This window comes from Astatotilapia calliptera, chromosome 7 (genome assembly GCF_964374335.1).
Source record: "Astatotilapia calliptera chromosome 7, fAstCal68.1, whole genome shotgun sequence".
Classification (NCBI taxonomy): domain Eukaryota; kingdom Metazoa; phylum Chordata; class Actinopteri; order Cichliformes; family Cichlidae; genus Astatotilapia; species Astatotilapia calliptera.
In genome coordinates, this window is record NC_137428.1 from 39,337,942 (window position 1) to 39,359,716 (window position 21,775).

General features: G+C 40.1%; 1 protein-coding gene across 2 annotated transcripts in view; it reads left to right on the forward strand.

The window, feature by feature from the left end:
- Positions 1 to 21,775, forward strand: part of pip5kl1 (phosphatidylinositol-4-phosphate 5-kinase-like 1) — a 65,042-nt gene that overhangs the window by 14,145 nt on the left and 29,122 nt on the right. The gene's annotated exons all lie outside the window — the stretch shown is intronic.

The following is a 21,775-nucleotide window of genomic DNA, read 5'->3' on the forward strand; positions in this document are numbered from 1 at the left end:
AAACTGTTGGTGCACGACAGCGTCATTGTAACGTAAGTTACAAACTCGAGGCTTACAGCATTAAAGTATTGATAATGAGCTAAGGTATAGAGACTTTGATTTTTGACATAGACTCCAGTGCAGGGATGTTACGCGTTTGTGGCCTCCCACAGCTGTACTTTAGAGTAGGGTACATCTAGATGTGTAATTTATTTTTTGTTATTTTGTGTTATTTGTGTTGGGGAGGGTTGAGGTTTCCAGGCTTTGTGTTCAGGTTTTTCTGGGAACCAGTGTTCTTGTTTTATGCTCAATTATTTTGGTTAATAGGCTCAGACTGGTCAAATGTAGATTTGGTTAAATATGTAAACAGCACAATATATACATTACTTTTCCTATATGTCAGTTAAGATAAGTACTTGGAATGTTAAAGGGTCCAACAATGTGGTGAAAAAAAAGTCCATTTTAAATTCTCTGAAGAAAGATTTGACTCACATTGCGTTTTTGCAAGAAACCCATTTGACAGATGATGAACACAGAAAATACTGTAGAGAATGGGTTGGTCAAATTTTTTTCTCATCCTACTCCACAAATAAAAGGGGGGTTATTACCCTTATACACAAAAATCTTCCCTTCAACGTTATAGCCACTCACAAGGACAATGAAGGAAGATATATATTGGTTAAAGGGATGTTGCATGGGGAAACTGTTCTCCTAGGTAATATATATGCGCCGAATGCACAGGATGGCGAATTTTATACGGTATTATTTAGTCAATTAGTGGACATGGACTGTGCTAATATAATATTAGCGGGTGACTTTAACTGTGCTTTATGCCCTAAAATGGATAAATTTCCCCCACAATCTATCTTGACCAAAAACTCCAAAGCCCTTTGGCAAATTATAAATGAGCTTGACCTTATAGATGTTTGGCGACACTATAATCCACTATCTAAGGAGTACACTTTCCATTCTAACCCTCACTTGTCAGCATCTCGTATAGATTATATTTTTATGTCCAAGTGTATCAGTCAGTTAGTTCAGCAGGTAAATATTGGTCATATAGGTCTCTCTGACCACGCTCCTGTTGTCTTAACCATTCAACCCATGAGACATATTGCGTATGATTATTTCATACACAAGTCATAAAAGGAAGCAACGATTAACAAGGCAGTTAGAGATCGAGAATAATATCAAAAAGCTGGAGAAACAAGACTATGTAACAAAATCAGCTGAAACATTAAGTGAGCTTAATATTGCCAGGACATCTTTGCGTAATTTGATAATGCGAAAGGCTGAAAGAGATGTCCTTCTTGCCAGACAACGGCTTTTTGAATCAGCTAGTAAGCCTAACCGCTTTCTGGCTCGTCTTGCAAGGAATACTCCATCAAGTTCCTTTATCACAGCTATTGTGGATGTGAATGGTGAAAGACAAGTAGGAAACCGTCAGATTAATGAGTGCTTCAGAGAATTCTATACAAACCTATATCGATCTGAGATGGACATAACAAGGCTTAACTCAGGCTTCTTCCTAAACGACTTAGTATTCCCTCAGCTTTCTGAAGATCAGGTAAGCCTGCTGGAGTCACCCATAACAATGATAGAGGTGGATAAAGCTATATCTGCACTCCAGTCAGGGAAATGTACTGGGGCAGATGGTTTCCCAGTAGAATTTTTTAAGGTAATGAAAATGAAGTTAAATAGTTTATTATTAAGGGTTTTTAATAAAGCATTTGAAGAATCGAAACTCCCAGAATCTATGTACCAGGCTAATATAACATTGATAGCTAAAAAAGATAAAAATCCAGAGTCATGCTCATCTTACAGGCCTATTAGCCTTCTTGGTGCTGATAATAAGATACTTTCAAAGATACTGGCTCTTAGGCTAGAAAAAGTAATGTGCTCTATCGTGCATGCTGATCAGACAGGTTTTATTAAGGGGAGGAATTCTTATAATAATACTCGACGCCTATTTAATATTATTCATTTTTTAAATTTTCATCAGATCCCTGGGGTTGTTGTTTCTATGGATGCCGAAAAGGCATTCGATAGAATTGAATGGGAATATATGTTTGAAATAATGAGAAGATTTGGGTTTGGAAAAAACTTTCTGGGGTGGATCAAAATCATATACAAATCGCCAATAGCATCTGTGTTAACTAACGGCTTGTTATCTTCCCCATTTTCACTGAGCAGAGGTACAGCACAAGGTAGCCCATTGTCACCACTATTATTTGCTTTGGCCATCGAGCCCTTGGCCATGGCCATTAGACAAAATCCAAGTGTTCTTGGAGTTAAAATTGGGGATAGACAACATAAAATTCTGCTTTATGCAGACGATATTCTTCTGACACTGACTGACCCGGTTAACTCTTTACCCGTTCTTATTAGGTGCATCAAGGACTTTGGTCTTATATCTGGATACAAAGTAAATTTTGATAAATCTGTTATAATGACTTTGTGTAGTGGAGGGGATAATGAACCTTTATATGTTAAACCCTTTCATTGGGCACCATCAGGTTTTGTATATTTGGGAGTTAAAGTTACACCAAATGTTGGACACTTATATAGAGAAAATATTAATGGAATGGTTCAAGATCTTCGGGAGATGCTGACAAGATGGAGATCACTTCCGATATCATTTTTGGGAAGAATAAATCTCATTAAAATGGTAATCCTACCGAAAATATTATATCCCACAGGCATGTTGTTTGCAATCTTGAAATCAGAAGATATTAAAGTAATTAACAAGGCTATGGTGGATTTCATTTGGGCAGGAAGAAAACCCAAAATTAAATTGGAGACACTACAGTTACCGAAAGATCTGGGTGGGTGGGGAGTGCCAAACATAGAAAATTATGTCCTCTCAATACAAGCGAGGATTCTTTCTTCCTGGATACATGAACATTCTGATGTGCCATGGCTAAATATTGAGGAAGTATTATGTAAACCATCCTCACCTGTTAACTTCTTAGGGAAACGTCTAAATGACTTACCTCACGTAATAAAGCATAACCCACTGATATATAATGCTATGTGGACGTGGGGAAAACTGAGAAAAATTTTTAACAGTAGTCTTCCGTTTAATATCTTGTCAACGTTTATAAATAATCCAGACCTTCTGCCGCAAAACATAGGGTCAAGCTTTGTGGGATGGCATAAAGTAGGTGTAAAGAGGTTTTATGACCTCTTTAAACATGGTGAGTTTAAATCATTTGAATCCTTGAAGTCCCAGTATTCTATGTCAAAGACTGAGTTTTATAAGTATTTGCAATTGAGAAATTATGTGTTAAAAAATGCTAAAACATTACGAATCTCAACTGCCTCTTTTCGGTTGGAGAAATTTTTTTTGGATAATAGGGAGCATAAACATTTTGTATCAAAGTTTTATTCCGAGATTTATGCCCTAATCGAGGATAAACTGGCATGGTTGAGAAAATCTTGGGGGACGCTGCTTAAATGTGAAATAGATATACAGGCATGGGACAAAATCTTGCTCCTTCCATCCAAAATCTCTGTTTGTAACCGATTTAAAGAATTGCAGTACAAAATTTTGCACAATGTGTATATTTCTCCATATATTTATAGTAAGTATAATATGGGAATATCTCCAAACTGTCTCAAGTGTAAGGTCAGAGTGGGCACTAGATTCCACTGCTTGTGGGAATGTGCTATTATTCAGTCATTTTGGAAAGAGGTTTGCGCCAATATTAGTACAGCCATTGGTCATCAGGTGACAGAAAACCCATTAATGTGTATATTGGGATATATTCCTGTCTCACTGGTACAACATGAGCATGTAATTCAGTCACTGTTAATGTTGGCCAGGAAAAGCATTATGTTGAGATGGGTGGGGGCTGAGCCTCCCTCCATTTCTCTATGGAAGTCGCTCATCATTGAAGTTATGACTCTGATCAGGCTGGGACATTATATTGATGGGAGCTCCCGAATTTTTGTTTACAAATGGAAGAGACCACTGGAAGCACTGGGAGTAACCTATAAACTGGATCCTAGAGGACAACAGTTATGGACATAATGTTGTAATATTCTAGTGCTGTGTAGTGTTATTATTTTGGATGTGAACCAGTCTTATATTTGTTGGGGAAAAAAAGTTAAATAAAAGTTTAAAAAAAAAAAAAAAAAAAAAAAAAAAAATCTGGTAATTCTTTTTTTTTTACATTCATCAAGCCCCAATCAGCCCAAATATCAAAAAGAAATTAAAAATGCATGCCGTGGAAGAGTTCGGGTCTTAGGAGGTTAAGTACATTTTCAAAATGGCATTGTCTTTAAATAATAATAATAAAAATGTCATCATAAAGTGCAGTTTTTCTTCTTTAAAAGACTAAGGCAGAAACATAAACGTTTATTTGACCAGGTTCACCTTTAAACTCTGAGTACCCTTAGCCAAAAAGTATTTTGTACATTAGGCTAAAACAATGTGATCATCGAACGTTTTAGTGCAAAAAATAACAAATCCATTGGACTCACAATACCTCCATGCTTATTTATTGGCCGTCTCTTTCAGCCAGTTACTTAGACAAACTAGCCTGTTCGCATAGATAGAAGTGGCAGGACTCATCAAATACTTGCAGGCCAGGACAGACAGTTGCTGGTGGGTCCCTGCTCGACCCTGTTACGCAGGGCTTCATCATCTGAATCAGGGTCCGAGGACAATGAAGAGAATCAGAATCAGAATACTTTATTGATCCCTGGGGGAAATTATTTAAGAGAAGAGGCTCTTTGTCTTTGCTGGCTCCTTTGTGGTGGCATCTTTACACTGTTCCTGCAGCAGGGCCTCAAGGCTGGTCCAAACCTCTTCTCACTCTCCCCTTGCAAGACACAAATCCTTAAAGTGTGTATCAAGCACAGTAGCTATCTTGAACAACTGATGGTTGAGTGTAGCTACACGTTGGGATAGGTCCTTTGTGAAGGCAGTCTTAAATTTCACCATGTAGTTTGAGTCATCATCAGAGACCTCCATGGTGTGATGCAGGAGGCAGAAAGCAGGAAAAACCACTGAACATGAGACATATGTTTCACCTCCACGAAGCTCAGTCACAAACCTGTAGTAGACTGTTCAAGAAAGTAATTATTAACCTACACAATAACTAAACTATAAAGCTTTTTGAAGAAACAGTAACAATAAGTTAAAAAATAGTTTTATTTACCTGCATGGCTCAAGGACAGTTGCCAGCTTTGGAGTTTTACCAGCTCTGATGGAGTTAAAATGACTAGCTTGTGCTTTTGTTTGTCTAGCACAGCAAAAACAGCCTCTTGATTCTTTAGTAGATGTGAAACCATATCCAGCGTTGAATTCCACTGTGTGGAAACATCCTGTATGAGTGGCTTTTTCTGTTGCCCCAGGCTTGTTTGCTCATGTGTAGTTCCTCCATACTAGCAGGGCTGTCGTTTTAAAATGGCGCCGGTGAGGTCGGCTGCCGTGCTGGATGCTCTGCCCCAACTTCTCCACTTTTTGCAGTTTTTCGTCACTTTTTGCTATATCTGCGATAATCTTGCATGGGCATCATGCAAAACACACAAATCCGCTACAGTAGAGACACTTTGGTTTCTATTGGTCTGCAATACACGAACATTTCACCATGTTTAACTCCGGACCCAACCTGGCCAAAGGAGATCCTGAGAGAGAACAAAGGACGCGACCCTAAGCGATGGCCTCGAGGTAAAAGAGCCGGCATCAGGAACAGGCTATGGGCTCGCGCACACCGCGCACCCATGCCCAGTATCCTGCTAGCCAATGTTCAATCCATCGAGAACAAGCTTGATGACCTCAGAGCCAGAATCAAGTTCCAGAGAGACATTCGGGACTGCAATCTCCTCTGCTTCACCGAGACTTGGCTGAACCCAGTGATACCAGACCACGCCGTGCAGCCGACGGGGTTCTTTTCGGTTTACCGCATGGACAGGACAATGGAGTCGGGGAAGAAAAGAGGTGGTGGAGTGTGTTTGATGGTGAACAACAGATGGTGCGACAGCACAAACATCTCCCCACTCACACGCTCTTGCTCGTCCAATCTGGAGCTTTTGATCGTTAAGTGTCGCCCTTTCTATCTCCCTCGGGAATTCACTGCGGTCATTGCCTGCACTGCTTACATTCCGCCTCACGCGGACTCGAACACTGCCTTATGTGAGCTACATGAGGCTCTCACACATCAACAAACACTTCACCAAGATGCCACACTCATTGTTATGGGAGATTTTAACAGAGTGAATCTCAAACGGACATTTCACAACCTTCACCAGCACATCAACTGCCCCACCCGGGGCACGAGGACATTAGACCACTGCTACACCCCGTTCAAGAACTGTTACAAGGCTCAGCCCCTGCCGGCATTTGGAAAATCGGACCATGCCGCCATCTTCCTCATGCCTGCTTATAAACAAAGGCTAAAGCAGCAACCACCAATCAGGAGGGAGGTCGCTCGCTGGACGGACCAATCGGTGGCCGCGCTGCAGGACGCACTGGATGATGCACTGGATGACGCAGACTGGGACATGTTTCGGTGCAGCTCTGATGACATCAACATGTTTACGGAAGCGGCTGTGGGATTTATCGGGAAACTAGCGGATGACACAGCAGAAAGAATTATCATCCGAACGTTTCCCAACCAGAAGCCGTGGGTGGATAAAAACATCCGCGACGCTCTGAGATCACTCACCGCTGCCTACAATGAAGGGCTTGTCTCCGGTAATATGGACCTATACAAGGCTGTGTCCTACAACGTGCGCAGCGCGGTCCGAAAGGCAAAGCGGAGCTACGGGGAAAAACTAGAGTCACAGCTACGACAGTGCGACTCTAGGAGCCTGTGGAAAGGACTGCGGACTATAACGGACTATAAACGACCAGCTTCTTCAATGATGAATGCCGATGCTTCACTGGCTGATGAGCTGAACACGTTTTATGCTCGCTTCGACGCCGCAGCAATTAAAACAACAAACGGCTGCGCACGCTCGGAGTGCACCAGTGAAGAAAATGCATTCGTCATCACAGAGCATGCCGTGAGGAACACCTTCAGGAGGGTGAACACCAGAAAGGCAGCAGGACCAGATGCAATCCCTGGCCGGGTCCTTAGAGCCTGCGCTGATCAACTAGCACCGGTGTTCACGGAGATCTTCAACCTCTCCCTGGCCCAAGCTGTGGTTCCCACGTGCTTCAAACAGTCCATTATTGTCCCTGTTCCAAAGAAACAACAGCCCGCTTGCCACAATGACTACCGTCCAGTAGCACTGACTTCAATTGTGATGAAGTGTTTTGAAAGACTGATGAGAGATCACATCACTTCTTCACTTCCTGCCACCATCGACTCACTTCAGTTTGCTTACCGGACTAATCGTTCCACAGACGATGCCATATCTCACCTGCTCCACACATCCCTGAGACACCTGGACACTGGCAGAGGGAATTATGTTAGGATGCTGTTCGTGGACTACAGTTCAGCATTCAACACAATAATTCCCTCTAAGCTTTTCACCAAGTTGACGGATCTAGGACTCATCACTGTGTCAGTGGATCCTCAACTTCCTCACAGACAGACCCCAATCAGTGAGGGTGGGAAAACAAGTCTCCCCCTCCATCTCACTCAGCACTGGAGTGCCTCAGGGCTGTGTTTTAAGCCCCCTGCTGTACTCACTGTACACTTATGACTGTGTAGCCACATCAGACACCACCTCCATTGTCAAGTTTGCTGACGACACTGCTGTTGTGGGCCTGATCTCCGACAACATCGAGACGGCCTACCTGGAGGAGATTAGGAACCTGGAGACCTGGTGCCAGGAGAATAACCTCCTCCTAAACATCAGCAAGACTAAGGAGCTGATCGTGGACTTCACTACAAAGCAGGCGAGGAATTACAAACCCCTCATCATCAGTGGCACGCCAGTGGAGAGAGTGGACAGTTTCCGATACCTGGGTGTCCACATCACTCAGGACCTGTCATGGTCCTGTCACATCAACACCCTGGTTAAGAAAGCCCGTCAGCGTCTCTTCTTCCTCAGAAGACTTAGAGACTTCCATCTGCCACTGAAGGCGCTCAAGAACTTCTACTCCTGCACCATCGAGAGCGTCCTGACGGCAAACATCTGCACCTGGTTTGGGAACAGCACCAAGCAGGACAGACGAGATCTGCAAAGGGTGGTGCGCTCGGCAGAACGCATCATTCAATCAGAGCTCCCTGACCTGCTGTCCATCTACACCAAGCGGTACAAGTCCAAAGCTAGGAAGATTATGATGGACCTCTCCCATCCCAACAATGGACTCTTCTCACTGTTGAGGTCTGGGAAGCGCTTCCGCTCCCTTAAGGCCAAAACAGAGGCAATGAGGAGGAGCTTCTTCCCCCAGGCTATTCGGGGCCTGAACCAGGTGTAGGACTGGACTCTCCCAAACACGTCACTATAAGACTGGACTCTCACACACGTCACCACACGCACCACCACACATTTCCTATAATCCTATAATTCCTATAATTTATAATCCTTATCTTTATAATCTCTTCTGCTATTTGCACATTCTTTACTGTAAATTCCTAAGTTAATTTGTAAATTTTTGTAGTAAACTGTAAATTGTAAATATTGTAAAACTTTTCTTCTGTCATTTAATGGTCGGGCATTGTACAGCTACAAGCATTTCACCCCCATGTCATACTGTGTATGGTTGTGTGTGTGTGACAAATAAAATTTGAATTTGAATTTGAATTTGAATTTGAAAAGGTATCTAAAACAGAAATAAAGAATTTTACTGGAAATAGTCTTTCGGCACAGCATTTCGAAAGTTGGATCACCTGATGCTAACTGTAGCACATTTTCTCACCCCCTATCTTCTACCACTGATAGTGGTCTACAGTCCAGAGCAATTAATTTTGCAAGAGAATCTGTAAGTTTGTCCGATGTTGACTTACTAATTTTGGTCCTGAAGCCAGTCATTTCATCAAGTTTTGGCTACCGACACCTTTTGTTACTACAAATTTGTTTAGGACAAATTAGCTGTTAGCTACCACTAACAGCTTTCACAATTTCTGTGCTCGCTGCATCATGTTTTGCATTTAGATGCTGCCATAAGGTTGAAGTGCTTCGGTGGTATGCAAACTCCTTTTTGCACAATTTGCACAAAACCTCGCTTTTATCAAATCTTCCATCGGGTAGTCTTTTGAAATGAAATTTGCCTCTGATCAATTGAAATCAACTGAATGAGCTTCAAATCCTTCTTTAATGTCTTCTTTGCAAGCTCAGTACGAACTGATGGAACGGTGAATGTCCTGAGACCGCAGTCTATGAATAAAATGTTTGTGTAACATGTACTCTGATGAATAAGAGGGCATTGAAGTTATTTTACTCAGCCCTGAAAATCTTATCTTAATGACCTTACTGTATCACCCCATTAGAGCACTTTGCTCCCTGACTGCAGGCTTACTTGTGCAATATGAATACATTTAATTGAATTGAACTGAGTTTACAGGTTGCAGAGCAACCATGTTACAGATGTGTTTAGTTAGTCTTCATCTGTTATTGTGTTTTATTTTTAGCTCACTTTCAGTATTTCAAGTCATTTCATGGAAACAGTAGACACAGAAACATAAAATCTCTGAAATTATAGAAATTTCCATCTACAGTCAACAATTCTTTAGCAGTTCCTGTAAGTTCCGGTCTTTGTGGGTCATAGTTTCTGTTAGCTGTCCTCTTACAGGGAGTGCAGAATTATTAGGCAAGTTGTATTTTTGAGGAATAATTTTATTATTGAACAACAACCATGTTCTCAATGAACCCAAAAAACTCATTAATATCAAAGCTGAATGTTTGTGGAAGTAGTTTTTAGTTTGTTTTTAGTTTTAGCTATTTTAGGGGGATATCTGTGTGTGCAGGTGACTATTACTGTGCATAATTATTAGGAAACTTAACAAAAAACAAATATATACCCCTTTCAATTATTGATTTTTACCAGTGAAACCAATATAACATCTCCACATTCACAATTATACATTTCTGACATTCAAAAACAAAACAAAAACAAATCAGCGACCAATATAGCCACCTTTCTTTGCAAGGACACTCAAAAGCCTGCCATCCATGGATTCTGTCAGTGTTTTCATCTGTTCACCATCAACATTGCGTGCAGCAGCAAACACAGCCTCCCAGACACTGTTCAGAGAGGTGTACTGTTTTCCCTCCTTGTAAATCTCACATTTGATGATGGCCCAGGTTCTCAATGGGGTTCAGACCAGGTGAACAAGGAGGCCATGTCAATAGTTTTTCTTCTTTTATAACCTTTCTTGCCAGCCACGCTGTGGAGTACTTGGACGCGTGTGATGGAGCATTGTCCTGCATGAAAATCATGCTTTTCTTGAAGGATGCAGACTTCTTCCTGTACCACTGCTTGAAGAAGGTGTCTTCCAGAAACTGGCAGTAGGACTGGGAGTTGAGCTTGACTCCACCCTCAACCCGAAAAGGCCCCACAAGCTCATCTTTGATGATACCAGCCCAAACCAGTACTCCACCTCCACCTTGCTGGCGTCTAAGTCGGACTGGAGCTCTCTGCCCTTTACCAATCCAGCCACGGGCCCATCCATCTGGCCCATCAAGACTCACTCTCATTTCATCAGTCCATAAAACCTTAGAAAAACCAGTCTTGAGATATTTCTTGGCCCAGTCTTGACGTTTCAGCTTGTGTGTCTTGTTCAGTGGTGGTCGTCTTTCAGCCTTTCTTACCTTGGCCATGTCTCTGAGTATTGCACACCTTGTGCTTTTGGGCACTCCAGTGATGTTGCAGCTCTGAAATATGGCCAAACTGGTGGCAAGTGGCATCTTGGCAGCTGCACGCTTGACTTTTCTCAGTTCATGGGCAGATATTTTGCCCCTTGGTTTTTCCACACGCTTCTTGCGACCCTGTTGACTATTTTGAATGAAACGCTTGATTGTTTGATGATCACGCTTCAGAAGCTTTGCAATTTTGAGACTGCTGCATCCCTCTGCAAGATATCTCACTATTTTTGACTTTTCTGAGCCTGTCAAGTCCTTCTTTTGACCCATTTTGCCAAAGGACGTTGCCTAATAATTATGCACACCTGATATACGGTGTTGATGTCATTAGACCACACCCCTTCTCATTACAGAGATGCACATCACCTAATATGCTTAATTGGTAGTAGGCTTTCGAGCCTATACAGCTTGGAGTAAGACAACATGCATGAAGAGGATGATGTGGACAAAATACTCATTTGCCTAATAATTCTGCACTCCCTGTACACTGTGTTCGTGTTTTCCTCCGAAACAATAAGTTCCCTTGGAGCAGCCTTTCAACGCCTCTCTCTGTCTCTCGCTAGCAAAGTTGACCCAGACAACAAAGTAAAGCTAGTTTTCGGCTACGAGCCCGACACGGAACCCGACTACGGTGTACATTTTAGGACATCCAATTGAATTTAGGATTCATTTTAAACTCCCTTTTACTGGTTTTTAAACCCTTAAATGGTCTGGCATCTGCATATTTGTCTGATTTGCTGAAGCCCTATGTCCCCACTCGTTCGCTCCGGTCAACCGAGCAGCTGTTCCTCCCAGTCCCCAAATCATGGCTGACACTGAGAGGAGACTAAGCGTTCTCTATTGTGGCTCCAAAGCTTTGGAATAATCTTCCTCTTCACAAATGGCAATCAACATCAGTGCTGGTTTTTAAATCCAGATTAAAAACGCATTTTTATTCGCTGGCCTTTGACTCAGTGGTTAACTCACTTGTATTAGCCAGAGGTCCCTTTACTACAGTTCAGAGCCGCGGACCTGTTTTATATACGCGCGGAATATTTTTACGAGATTGCTGCAAAAAGTGCAGCCTTACCTAATGTCCACCCTACTGTTACTCATTTTATATTAAGATTTAAAAATGTAGTTGGTATTGGTATGGCGAGTAACCTTCTGTAATAGTAATAAATCACACATCAATAGTACATTCATGTAGTTGTAAAAAACACAATAATATAATAGGTAATCCAAAGTATTCAGAATACGTTATACTCTCATTGAGTAACGTAACGGAATACGTTAAAAAAATACATTTTGGGACATGTATCCTGTAATCTGTAGTGGAATACATTTTAAAAGTAACCTTCCCAACACTGGTGTTTAGAAGCCACAGTCATGACTTGTGGTCATATCTGTTGGTTGAGAAAATACACTTTAAGTGGGAATTGCTATATTTAAAGTGTAGGAGTGGGAACTACTGAGTGTATTTCTCCAATCCAATCTTTTGAAGCTATTTTATACAATAAAATAAAAGCTACTCCAAAAAGTCTTACACACAAGCCTAAATGCTTTGATAAATATGTCTAAATGGTCAGAAAAATGTATGAGATCATGCAACCTAAATACCTACAATTCTTTCTATGACTATGGTGGTGGTTAAAGGATTTAAAAACATACAGGAAAGCCTTAAAATCAATCCTAAATGGGTTGAGCTCAAATAAAAGCAGGTATAACACTCTCAAAATTATTAAAATATAAGGTTTGACCTTAGAAATAAGCTTTAGTTGGTAAAAAAAAACAAAACAAAACATGATTTTACAACAGAAAGAATCTGTTAAATTCAAGAATGGAAAATGTGAACATAAATATCAGAATATTTACGTGATGATATTCATGTAAATGTAATAACTTTCATCACTGGATACCCTGCACTCATACTGAATTTCAGTATGTTTTTTAAAGCAGCAGGGCAGGCTGGTCAGACTGACGGTTTATGGAAAGAAGGACTGTGACTGTGAGAGTAACTAGGATATTAAAAAAGGAATAAATGGAAAATGTGAAATGAGAAGAGTAAAACTTAAGTTCTATTTTATGTCTGAGTTGGCGTCCAGAGTCCTGTTCCTCATAGTTTTGAATTTCCAGTGAATATATTTGAGTTTGGACTTCTGTGAAGGTTTTATTATGACTCTGAATGTTTAAAGTTTTGAACTTCTGGTTTCTGGGTTCCTATGTTGATTGATGTTGATTATGAGCGCTTTATTTCTAGTGAAATTTTTGAGACTTTGATTCCTATTTTTACTTTATGATTAGTCTAGAGGTGAGTTTTATTTTTGTTTCCTGTCTTTGTTTCTATTACACTGTAAAAAAAAAAATCTTAAAAAAACAGTAATATTCCGGCAGCTGGGGTGCCAAAATAACACCGTAAAATAACATAAAATAACTTTCTCATGAAAATACGGTTATTTTCAGTAATGACAATGCAGTTTGTTGCCCTAATTTTACATGGGATTTTGCCTGTTTCAAGTTCTATTAAACATTAAATTAGGGACATTTTAATGTGATTAAACAATGAAATTACCTATAAACAAGGTCAATGAATGCGGCAATATGAATAATAATACTTAAATGTACAGAAATATGCAGTTAACAGTTGGTTTAAATGATAATGGATTTCATTTATATAGCGCTTTTTGAGACCCTCAAAGCGCTTTACAATTCATTCACTCTCACATTGGTGGAGGCAGCTACAGTTGTAGCCACAGCTGCCCTGGGGCAGACTGACAGAAGCAAGGCTGTCATATCGCGCCATCGGCCCCTCTGGCCATCACCAGTAGCTGGTGTCTTGCCCAAGGACACAACGACCGAGACTGTCCGAGCTGGGGCTCGAACCGGCAACCTTCTGATTACAAGACGAACTGCCAACTCTTGAGCCACAATCGCCCTAAATAACATTACGCGATGTAAAAAAAGTTTATTAGAATCATTTTATATATTTTTCCATAGTATTACATTTGAATTTAACAGTTCAATCTGTCAAATAACAGACCAACATTTGTGAAATTATGATACATTTGTGAATGTATTTTAACAATCTAAATATGCATATGTACAGACAAATATATTTAAAAAACAAGAAAATTATGTTTTATTACATTTACAGTGATTTTATGTTATTTTACATTTGAAATCTAAAATCACAGTCTATTTATGTGAATTTAAGGATATTCTAGAAAAACTGTACAAAACTGTAAAATACAGCGTAAAATACTTTTATTTTACTTTTTTTTTTACAGCGTAGATGGATTCTTTGTTTCTTCAATGTATCCTGGTGTGTCAACATCTCTTCCTCCCTCTGTCTCATCTTTCTGTGAAAGTGCTAACTCTTACTTTCACCACTTCAAATTCAAGCTTGATTTAGACTTCTGCAAGAAATCTACATCCTAACTTATGACATAAACTGAACCCCTCTTAACCCTTCATGCCTTTCAGTCATTGTAAGCTATGTTGACCCGAGGTGTAATTATATTTCTCGGGAGCTCCTGTTACATGGAAGCCTATGTTGTGGGGTTAAAAGCCGTTCCTTGCTACATCTTAAGTTATGACGAACTGGAGACCACTGCCTGATGAAGCCCACAGACCACATTGTCCATGAAAAGCAGAGATGAGATTCTGTAGCCACCAAAGTAGAACCCTTCCTCCACTTGGCTCTGCTTGTAAATTATGTCCATAAAAATTATTGACAGTCATTGACAAAGGACAGCCCTGGTGGTGTCCACCACCCACTGGGAGCAAGTCCAATTTATTACCGGCAATGTGACCAAGCCCTAGCTACAGTTTTACACTGTTGAAAGGGCCAGACACCCATTACTGCTAAAGCACCTTCCACAGGATACCCCGAGGGACACGATCAAGTCCAAAAAACCACATACAGACTAGCTGGACAAACCCCCAAGCATACTTGAACATTCTCAAGAGGATGAAGAGTGGGTCCAGTGTTCCTCAACCAGGACCAAAACCACATTATTTCTTCTGCATCCAAGCTTTGACCAATACACAAACTCTACTTTCCAGTAGCCTGGAACAGACTTTCCCTGAGCAGACCCTTGTGTCCCCCTTTTTAACGATGGGCTAATCCAGAGGTGCAGCCCCAGATCGCTGAGCAATGCTGCAGAGGAATGGCAACCAAGTCAGCCCTATAACATCCAGGGGTTTAAGAAGTTCAGGGCAAATCTTGATTGCATTTTTTCTGGTAGTGTTAGTGCTTTATTTCATGAGACATTTTTTGAGCCTTTCGTTTCTGTTTTTACTTTATGATTACCCACCCCTGTTGCACCCCTTATCCACCCCTGTTGCTTATCACGTGCTTCATGATGTTGTGATGTGGACATTTACGTGCTCTTTGTGCAGAGGAGGTGTTTTGTTTTCTTTTTTTTTTTTTAATTCATATTTTTATTAAGGTTTCAAAAGCAGGCATTCACAGTATGTACATCATGTAAGCATTCTTCATACTTAGGTTATCTGCCTTAAATACTGAAATAGTATTTTAATTTACATCCAAGTCATAAGGGAAGAATACTTACAACGATAGAAGTAATTGAAACCATCACATAATCCGAAAATATAAAAAACAAAAAACAAAACTAACAAACCTAAGAAAAGAGAAAAAAAACAAAACAAAAAAAAAAAAAGAAACAAAAAACAAAAAAAAAAAAAACAAAAAACAAAAAACAAAAAAAAAAAAAAAACACGGATGTGTTGGTATGGGGTGATCCTATAAATATATATACATACATCATAATTATTGGTTTGTAATAGTAAAATCTGGCCTATGAGGCGTGATATATTTAACCCAGTTTTCCCAATATGATGTAAATTTCTCCAGCTTGTGGTTAACAGAAGCTGTTATTTTTTCCATGTTATAAATTTCCATTGTGATTTCCATCCATGTACTTATGTTTGGGCTCTCTGGGGATAACCATTTTCTGGTGATATTCTTTTTACAGGCCACCAATAAAATATTTATTAAATGTTTATCATATTTAGGCCATTCCTGAGGTATATATCCAAAGAACATAGTCTTACTCTCGAGAGGTATTTCACGTTTAAAGATATCCTGTAAGGCATTATGTATTTCTCTCCAATAATCCCTCAAGATTGAGCAGTCCCAGAAAATATGGTAATGATTTGCACTTTGATTTCCACAGTTCCTCCAACAAGCAGGGGGGTTATCATCATAATGAGACTTCTGAGAAGGTGTTATAAAGTATCTAATTAGGCACTTCCAGCCAAATTCCCTCCACTTTTGTGAGCTGGTACACATCCACTGATATCTCCATATTGCCGTCCATTCTTCCTCTAATATTTTTATCCCTCCTTCCTTCTCCCATTTTGTTCTAATATATGAAGTCGAATGTGGTTTCAAATCCATTAGACCCTTATAGAGACATGATACAATTCTATCAATAGTTTCTGAGTTATAGCTTTTTATAAACAGTTCCATCAAGCGTGTGTTTATCATTGTTACGTTTCTCATCTTCGTGTCGGCATAGTGCCTTAACTGCAGATATCGATAGAAGTCTTCTTTTTCTAATGAAAATGTTTTTCTAAGCATGTCAAAGCTGAACAATTTTCCATCCTTCATTATACTGCACAGGGCTGTTATGCCCTTACCTGTCCAGTCCTTGAATCTAGAATCCAGTTCATTAGGTTTGAACTCTGAGTCGTAAGCACACCATTTAAGAACTGTAATATTGGTCTCGAGTTTATATTCCTTTATAATAGTTCTCCATGTTTTAAGGGTCCTTTTCACCCACATGTTATCAGTATTTTTTATATAGGTTTGTAAGTTATTGTCAGCTAGAGTTGCCTGAATAGGTATAGACAGAGGTGTTTTGTTTTCTGTTCTGACTAGAGGTCTCTTTTTTTCCCCTCCTCATCTTGCCCATTTTCGGATTTCTGTTTGTCGTTTTGTGCTTTGTCACCTAAAAAAAAACACGGTCCATTGTTTGTTCTACATTCTGCTCCCCAAATTTTCAGAAATAAGTGAGATCAGGGAAGTGAAGAGTCTGCTGCTAATGTGTTACCCAAGTACACTTTTATATACTGATCGACAAGACTGAGAACACATTTTGACTGGCTCAGGTTAGAGTAATGGTTGAAGTTGGGTGCATGACCAACAGTGTTGGGACTAACGCGTTATTAAGTAACGCGTTACAGTAACTACGTTATTATTGTGGTAACGAGCACGGTAACTAGTTATTATGCCAAAATCAGGAACGCGTTAGTCGTTACTGGGATTTAGATAGGGTCGTTACTCGTTACTTCGTGTGGTGGCTATCGCGGAGCTTCCACAGATTCAGTAACATTAGCAAGTGGTGGAGGCCAGCAGGTGGATGAAGGAAAAGGGACGCAGAAGGAAAAGAGACCCGAGGCGGCCGCCGGTCCAAGTGTGAACTGAACTTCAGGTAAGAAGTTATGACCTGCAGTCTCTCTGGGTCAGATATGAACCAAGTTTAGGTGGAGTTTATTTTCGTTATTCTGACTTTTTCCCTACTGCGTGCTAGCATGACGGAGTTTCTATACAGCTGGGTGGTGCTATGAAGTTAATGATGTTGAACTTTATTTTGTTCATAAGTTATTAGAGTTGCCAACCGTCCCGTCTGGTATTCAGAGAAAATATTACGCGTTTCTTATTGAGGTGAAAAGGAACAGTTTGTCCCGTAATTCAGCTACAATGAAAAAGGCACAAAGCTGGAGTTATTCTGTGTCTTTGCTGCACAGCTGCCTCTTCTTCTTTCATTCTCTCCCCTCCCTCTCCCGTTTCTACTTCAATCATGAAAACTGATCAGTGATCAGCTGATCGGCTCTCTTGTTTGTTTATCGCCCACTTTGCGCCACAAAGAGGAAACCAGCGGATGTCGCGCTAAACAACAGCAGCACGTTTAAGCTTGATCAGCTGTTAGAATTTATTTAATATTAATTTCTAGTATCAGCTGATGTTTGCTGGAGCCACAGCTGCAAAAAAGCTGCTGGTCATGATATGGTTTGGTTATCTGGTGAGAGGGAAACATGAAGATGAAACCAGGAGATGTCCTTACTGAATCATCAGAGCTGTGATGGAGAAACAGGTTTACCTTTTAGGTGACAGGAATGAGTTGAAGGGAAGTTATGAACTGTTTCTGAGAGACAAATAACCCCAGGATCCTTTTTTAGGTAGCTGACAGCTGGTAACTGTGCAGCAAAATCTCCAGTGTTAAATTAACACTAGAGAGTGTCTATATGGGTCCACACCTCTGAGTATTAAATACAACACTGTTGAGTGTTAAATTAACACTTTTGACAGTGTTATATGTTTAAAAGTAACCTAGTCAGTTTTGAAGGTTAACAAAACTGACTAGTTTTGTTATTTCTAACATTTTGAGTTATTTTCCAGTGTTAGAAAATCAGCACTGCTCAGTGTTGGTGTATTAAAAGGGAAAGGGGGGCACAAAGAAATACTTTTCTTTCTTATTCTCATTTAAAATGTCTAGCTTTTAAAAAATAATTATCTGAATCTTACAACAAACGATTGATAGATTGATGCATATATACCATCAAAACAGTGTACATCACTGTCACAACAGCGTTTGTTTTCATTCAAAGGCTTTATGATTTTTCCTATAATGGTGGGCTCTAGTCAAAATGCCCGGGACGATTTATTTGTCCCAGTCCAGCCCTGTATGCAGCTCATCTGCAGTCTGGTGTTACCTACATCTTCCTATTTGGAAGGCAGAATTTCCGAGTTCTGAGTACAATCGAAAGCACCACGACTGCAGTTTTTGTGTTGGATGTAAAAGGCGGACATGACACTGTGACATAGGCTAGAATCATGGCAGCAGTCAACGACGGTCCAGGCGTGGCATTTCTCTCGTGGAAATGTGCACATTATCTTTTCCTTTCTATTAGTAGGTGGCACAGTGCACTGTGGCAAGTAAGCAAGCTAGAAGACTGGCAAAGTTATGGAAGCAACACATTAACAAGAGAATTCTGAGTAAAACCAAAGTTACTTTCCCTAGTAACTAGTTACTTTGAAAGTAACGAGTAACTTGAAGTAACTGAGTTACTTTTGAGAGAAGTAACTAGTAATGTAACTAAGTTACTATTTTAAAGTAACTTACCCAACACTGATGACCAATGACTATTTAGATCGCTTAGAGTGTTTTTGTGAAACTGCAAGTCGATGACTTTCAGATGAAGTGTTGTACATTTATTTTTCATTTACAGGTTTATCTTAAAGGTTTTTCCATTTGGTTGTTCGGTAATGTCCGTAAAAAGTATGAATGTTACTGAACTCTTACCTAGGATGAGTAGCCAATGAGCTGCAGATGCTCCACGGGCAAAGTTACAAAACTTTATGATCACACATTGTGTATGTTTGATGTGGAACATTCGCCCTGTTATTCATTTCTTTTTAGGCCAGAACAAGTCCAGTAAGTAAAATACACACAAATCAAGCTCTGACAGTGATGACAGGAGTTTTGCACACAAAGAAAATCTCATCAAAACAAAAATATTAATCCAGAGGTGCTGGAGGGTTGTCCAGGGGCCTGTGCTTCGTACGTCGCTCACTACATCCAAGATCAAATGACACATCCAAGACCAAACCATCGCGCTAACCGTGAGCTCGCTAATCCGGTTCCCCGAACACACCTGCTGTTGACGATTAGTACAGCTGGACGCAGTAATGTGACATCACTGGGTGTCGTAAAAGGGGCTACGCATCGATAGTAGAAACATTGATCGGCAACCCACTGATTGGTCGGCGAAAATGTCGAAGGAGCGCGCTCGGTATTTTCCAGCAGCAGAGCAAGAACTCTTGAGTGAGGGATTTCAGGAGTTTCAGAGTTTAATTAAAACGCAAGGGAACACTGCAAAGGCTGCAAAAGCAAGGAGAGAGGGGCTGGCAGAAAGTTGCTGACAAATCAAACTCGTAGGTAATTTAATAATAATAATAATAATAATGGATTGGATTTATATAGCGCTTTCCAAGGCACCCAAAGCGCTGTACGATACCACTATTCATTCACTCCCACATTCACACACTGGTGGAGGCAGCTACGGTTGTAGCCAGGCTGCCATATCGCGCCATCGGCCCCTCTGGCCAACACCAGTAGGCGGTAGGGTAGATCTATCATATGACACTATATTGTCCAATATCATATGGCATTATATTATATTATAATATGTTATATTATATCCCCTTTCACATTAGAGCCACAACAGGACCCACAAGAACATGGGAACAAGTAAAAGTGGAATACAGGAGTATTCTACAGAATGGTAATATTTATCTCTTAGATTGCTTTTCGTCTCTTGGCAAGGTAATACTGGCCTGTAATACTCTGTTAGTTTGTTCATAACAGCAACCAAGAAAAGGGCAGAGGAAAAAAAGACAGGTGGTGGTCCTGCACCCCCTCGTCAACAAGTTGGTTAAGTAAATAATACCCTCACGGGAATATCGATATCTCTCAATGAGCACACTGTCGCGCTGAGCTAAAGGATCCTGTCTATCCCGCAATATACGCTGAATTCTGAGGACTCTCCTTATCAATCTTGCACCTTCCGCAATGGGTTGTAGACACAAACCAGGTGTGGAATACTGCCTCCAGTACATATTTGGCACAAAAATGTAAAAACACTGGTCCAGCCTGCTGAATATAAAGTGCTCTTTTTTTCAGATTTTGAAAGGCTTGTGTTTTGTTTTGTTTTGTTTTTGGTTTTGTGGTGAGTGCCTGCCTCATACTCTTAAAGCCTGTAAGTGAGATCTAAAATGGTAGGTTAAACAAATGGCAGTGATTTTCCTTCCTCATGTGAAAGTGTGTAAATAACACACCCAAAACTCAACAAGACCTTAAACCGTAGAGAGCTCTGCAGTGCCTGCTGTGATGCAGCCATTTGCTGCTGCTTCACCCTAATCCTGTTTAAACACAATATGCTGGCTCAGCAGGTAGAAGTGTGGCAGCTCTGTTTGTGTTTCATCCACAGGGTCTCATGACAGCATTTTGTTTTTGTAGCCCTTTGGTGCACACAAGTCTCACAGGATACAGGTGTAAATGTGAGCTAAAACAGGCCAGTGTTTAGTTATTGTCATTGGTGATCTGCTGGTGATATTACAAGAATTTGTAATACAGACATTCTAAATAAACACAAAAACTAGTAGATTTTCCTTTCAAATAGACTCGCTAAAACAAACAGGCTAGTAGGGGGACAGACAGCAGGGTGTGTGGTGCATAGTCCATTTAAAGCTGTGTTAGTACGATTAATTGCATCCTGACAATAACTGAATGAGATTATCGAAGGAGTACAAATACCAAGGCTCTTGTCAATGTTAGTGTATGCAATAAGAATTTTCCTTCAAGCACGGTTTGACAGCTCCGAGCTGTTCCCAGACCTGATCAGAGGATGCTGGCTCACGGCATGACTGCCATGAAAGCAGCCTGCAGAACCTGATGTGGGGGGCTGTTTAAATGGTAGTCAGCATGTCCAAAAACTAACACATACAAATGTAACATAAATAAATAAAAATAGTAATAATGATATCTAAGCCACTTGAATATTTTAACTTTAAGCTAATATATACAAACTAACTTATATTTTATCCATCTTTAACAGTTGCCACACAATACACACAATCATTACTACTGTACACCAGTGTTGGTCAAGTTACTTGAAAAAAGTAATCAGTAACTAATTACTGATTACTTCCCCCAAAAAGTAATCCCGTTACTTTACTGATTACTTATTTTCAAAAGTAATTAATTACTTAGTTACTTTTTAAAAACACGATTTACAACCTGAATAGGTGATAAAGCGATAGATCTTTAGCCCAGTTCTACTTTTTCTGCATAATCCATCATACAAAATGTAATCAAATGGAAAAGTCTCTTTTAAAAACTTGTTTTATTAGTTTTAATCTTTTAACTTTATGCATCAAGCAAAAATTTAATTATATGCAACATTCTCTGACTGGAAGAAATTTGTTTAATATTTAAACTTATTTTCTGCACATTCCAGCACATAA